The sequence below is a fragment of the Fopius arisanus genome, unplaced genomic scaffold (genome assembly GCF_000806365.1).
Source record: "Fopius arisanus strain USDA-PBARC FA_bdor unplaced genomic scaffold, ASM80636v1 scaffold00038, whole genome shotgun sequence".
Lineage (NCBI taxonomy): Eukaryota > Metazoa > Arthropoda > Insecta > Hymenoptera > Braconidae > Fopius > Fopius arisanus.
In genome coordinates, this window is record NW_011887777.1 from 674,577 (window position 1) to 679,790 (window position 5,214).

At 33.5% G+C, this 5,214-nt stretch overlaps 1 protein-coding gene across 9 annotated transcripts in view; it reads left to right on the forward strand.

Annotated features, from left to right (window-relative positions):
* Positions 1-5,214, forward strand: part of LOC105266446 (uncharacterized) — a 98,559-nt gene that overhangs the window by 11,620 nt on the left and 81,725 nt on the right. Inside the window, exon 4 of one of the 9 annotated variants that reach the window (XR_892169.1) lies at positions 1,520-1,539. The exons of 7 other annotated variants lie outside the window; for them this stretch is intronic. The gene's annotated coding sequence lies outside the window, so the exon portion shown is untranslated. Of the gene's footprint in view, positions 1-603; positions 1,141-1,519; positions 1,540-5,214 lie in introns of those variants that run through there. One more of the 9 variants, XR_892170.1, reaches the window with a different exon arrangement.

The following is a 5,214-nucleotide window of genomic DNA, read 5'->3' on the forward strand; positions in this document are numbered from 1 at the left end:
GGGGGGGGGTGTTGGAAGCGGAGTACTGGAGAGAGGAAACGGAGGGAATGTGCAGGGTGTGTGGAAGTGAGTTAGAATCGTGGGAACATGTGCTGGAGAGGTGTGCGTCAGGGAATGGGTGTGAAAGAGAGAGAGCGACTGTGGATAGAGTGAGTGAACTGCTGAATGAAAATGGACGGGGTGCTAAGGGGCTGAGTCGTTTGGAGGGCATGAGGGAGGAAAGAGGGACGGGAAGGGGTGGGTGGCCGGGGGAGGGGAAATTACATGAATTTCGCCAGGCACCCGGGAGCGGAGATCCAGGATGATGAAGGAGGAGAGGGAGGAAGAGAAAAAATTGTAATTAGGTTAAGGATATAAATAGGGCATGTTTGAGGATATAGGTCGGAGAGCGTTTTATTAGAGATAAGGATCTGATGTAAATATAATAAAAGGTTTGTTTGCTTGTAATGGAAATGGAAGTCAAATATAAACGTCCGTAAAAGGAATAAAGGAATATGTATGAATGAAATATATATCAATAATAATAATAGTAATAATAATATAAATAATAATAATATCGAATAAACCGGCTTCAAAAAACGTTACATTGGATTTTTTTTTAAGGGACGATGTCATTGAAAATATTTTGAAGAGAAAAATTCTGGACCCACGGGTGGTTGAGATTCGAAAGGGCTGCTTCAGAATTTATGCTACTTAAGGTTTCCGGTGTTCGCCGTGTTCGTATAATATTTCTAGAGTTCTAGGAATTATCTCGTTTTCTAATCATTCTCGGTGATTTTTGCGATGCATGGATGTACGAAAGAAAATCTTTTTTTCTTTTTTGGAATATGTATTATGCACGTGTGCATCCAGTTTATGTGAAATCTGATCGTGAGTGCGTCAAAACCGCTTTTCTCATGAAAAAGATATTCTAGAGTTTTGAGTTTCTTAAATAATCATTTTTGGGTAATTCAGTAATTGACCAAATAGAAAATAAGATATCTGCTAATTTGGGACTTGTATTAAGTGTTGTTAACACTCGATGGTCGATAAAATAAAGTGGAAAAATTTGCTAGCGCCATCATAAGGCTCTTGGTACACGGGAAGATTTTAATAAGAAAAATTACGATGTAAAAAATATACGTTAATTTTTTTTGGAAATTGGGATTTTGATTTTTTTTTTAATACATTTCTTTATCCAAACATCACGAATTGGAATCGTAAAAAAAAGAGAAAGAAAATTTCGATGTACATATTTTTAAGAAATGTTTTTAGGATCTGAATAATTTGTCAATGGAATAGGGGAAAATATCATTACTTTCTCAAATTTTACGTTTCACATTTGATTTCTTTTTTCCGATAGCTGAAATAAATTGAATACTATGTTCATTTTATGCTGTAATAAAGTAAAATAAATCCATGTTTTTAACGGTTATTCAGGAAAAGAATAACTTAAATTTTCAATAATTTATTGACATTTTTAGTTTTTTACGGAAAACGGGAGAAAAAATATTTACAGCCAAGATATTAACTGTTGCAGCGCTCCTGGATTTTTACATGCGAAATTTCCAGTTTTACGATGTGAACTCACAAAATATCAAAGCAGCGAATGATGTTTACAAATCTGTTATAAGGAAATAAACAGAAGGCTCCATGCTCGTGTTTTTTGTTTCATTGTTTCGTCGCATGACGAAAGATATCGGTCGCGTTCAGTCAACGCCAAGCCATCACAGTTGGCTTTTTTATCCTAAAAAAGAAGAGATTCCCTTCATTATCGGCTCATTATTTTCCCGATGTGAAATTGGTCCTTATCGCGGTAAATGCTCGCATATGTTTCTGACATTTTTAGGTTTTTTTTGGAACGGAATTTGCATTTTCAATATTCTATGATGGCACAATTCTCTGGAATTGACTTCATTTTTCTTCCAACACAATTGGGAATTTTCTTCATCTAGTAATAAAAAAAAAAGGAATTGATTTGGAGCTATTCGTTTTATTTTGAAATTACGATTGACAATAGTAAAATGGCCAAATCCTTCATTATGGTCCACCGTTCTAATTCTACCCATGCAATTTTACGATTCACAAATGTGTAGGGGCGTAACTAATAAATAAACCCTTTCACTATATTAAAGCAGCCTTCAATCAGGGTTGTTAATATGCTCCAGCAATATCTAATTAAATACACATAAATTATGAAACCCATATTTTATTTATTCACTTAAAGTTACTGTTTGATTACCAAATGTGAACATAGAGAAACATCGATTATTCGTGATAAATTAAAAAAATACAAAACATCTTCAAAAGAAATGAATATAAATAGCTTAAACCAAGGCATCAATTACATTTCTTATGAAATGTTGCATTGGTAAGTAAATTAAAAAATGTATCTAAACCTTTTTTGGAAGTAGTAGACAATATTGGCATATACTAAATTAAGATATCATATCTCAAGATATCGTACTTTAAACATTTGCTTAAAATCATATATACATCAGCCCCATTTGCTTAAAAATAATCATCATGAGAAGTTATCAATTTTTTTTGAATACATTAAACATTTTTTGCTTTTAACTAATGAAGTTACATACATGAAAAATATGAAATTTCAAACATATCAAAATTATTCATTATTAGACTTATCTTTATATCAACAAACGATCAGTAAATAATGATTACTAGTTGTTAACTCGGTAATCGTTGGATTGGAACACTTTTCAGGACCAATCGCTGTAAAGCAGGCACAACGCAATTTCATATTTTATATTGCTAAATTAGAATGATTAAATTATCTTCCATATACGCAAAAAAAATTCTGTTGAATGCTAGTTTCCTCTGGTCTTATGTGACTGTGCCTGCTCCAGTGTAGTACAATTTCACTTCAGATTTGAGGAATTAGCCAATAATTTGAAAAACATATTTGGAGTTTGTTTGGCAGCCAGAAGTCGTCACTCTCATTAAAGTTCTCTGTAGAATAATTTTTTAAATAGTAAAATAAGGTGGAGAAAAAAAAGACGAACCTATTTCCTCGTCATCACCCGTGAGCATTTCTCTTATCCTGTATTGTATCATTAAGAATAATTTTCCCCCAACGGTGAGCCTCCTAATTCATTATCTTGTCCTGTAAATTACCCCTCTAATAAGAATTATTTTTTCTAATCGTTACCTCCTAACTTTTCCCCCCTTTTCTTTTTCAGTTTTAGAGCCTTCCCCCTTTTTTTCTTAATATAAGACCCTGTTTATCATTTTGTTAATATTTGTTGAAATGAAAGTTAGAGTTAGTAAATGTTAAATATCCTAGATAACCTCGAATAATTTCTGAATAAACCCTTCCCTCTTTTATGTCAGGTCCTTTCATAAATTATCTTTAAAATTCGCGAATATTAGTGACTTGGTGTGGGATTTTCAATACCGAATCGATTTTCCCGACCAAGCCCCAAATGATCCCCTTCTATGACTGCCAATACAAAATAAACCTGCTTGATTTCGCTGTTCATCTTTATCAAAATCCCCATTTCCTCAAGATCACGTAATTTGGAGAACATTATTTCATTGCCAAAGGTTTTGTAATCCTCGGCTCGGTAAATTTTAGCCAGCAATATTGTTCTCTAACTTACTTGAAAATTGCTTTGCAAGGCTACTAATATTGTAATAAACTCCCTCCAATTTTTTTTTGTCACTGTGAGATCCCAGAGGTTTCCCCGTCGCGAAATCGTCGAAATAGGACAACGGCATGACCAATTTATCAGGAAAATATTCTGCTATTTTTTCCACACAGTACCTTGCATAATTGAAGAAAGTTGTAATTTTTTTCATCAATAAATTTTAGTATTGTCACATTTTTCAAAAGTCGATTTTTTAAAAACCCTGCTCAGTGTGCAGCATAAACTGTATGGATTATATATTTAGAGGACGAGTGAATGTTCCTTCTTTGTTTAAGAATTGGAAAAATTTGTGTTCCGTTTCATTCACGGAAAAAGGTTTTTTTATAAGACATTAATTGAGCATCAGGTTGTGCGTAATGGAATTGATCATCTAATGAAGAAATACATGGCTGATAAAATTGTTTAAATAAACTGAAAACCTCTTTGACAACAGATTTGGTTAAACCCGTATTTGCGTACAATTTACTCGATATTTTAGCTGCTGTCAATTTAGTTTCATTTTGGAACATTATAATGTCAAAATTCGATGAAGGCTTCTGATTTTTACTACTGGAGCCATTATCGTAAAATTGCAAGTACTTACGTGAATTGTTTTCATCTACCCGTGCATGGTCGTTTAAATTAGTAATTTTGAACTGTTCAGTAATGGAGTTGATGGGATTATTTTCGCTTATTAGATAATTTTTATCTTTATCTATTTTTTCAATTATTTGAGCTTTCCAATGGACACCAGAATGCCCTTTCGTAACGTGCTTTTCGTAATTGGAAATAAAAAAAAAAACACGTAAAATGCGATTTCCTACGAATTTTAATATGATACCTAAAAATATCTAGATTTTTTAAAATCATTTCACGAAAGGGACATGGGTATATTGTTGTTCGTGTATTCTTCTCCTAATATCGGCAGATACTCTCTAAGCGTCATAAGATTAACTTCAAATTTCGATATACCTAATATCCAAAAATGTCAAAAACTTTTGAAAATGAATTTTAGAATAAATAAATTGTAGAAGAAAACAATGGTTTACGAGGTGCTCTCACGAAGATTATCCAAATCAGAATGGATTTCAGAAGGAACTGAACTTACTAGTTTTTCACCTGAATGTTGTAAAGGCTTTCCTCGATGATTTCCCACAAATATTCGCGGGCAGGGGGATAACTCAAATTGAGAACATGGTAGATTCTGAATAGAACGTCGAATGCGTGGAGGATAACTCTGCATTCGTACATCACTTGCTTGTGGAGTACGACGTAAACGTCTGATGAAACAGTCTTGCCACAGTAATGACGAATGGATGAAGAGATGGCTATTGCTGTTTGAATGCTCTGAATGCTAAATCAGTCGATCAACATCGTTTGTAGTCTAAAAAAAAGAAGAATACGTGAATTTTAACAGAATCAAGATGTTTCGTATATGGATCTTAAAGCAAACAAAAAAGTAATATGGTTATGGTTATGGTTAAAAATACGGATAGGCATTTGCTGCCCTCTTGTTACCGAACCCCTACTGGGCTATTGTGGCTCCGTTGTCCTTCTGATCCCTATAATTCTAGGCCAGCTTTTCTCA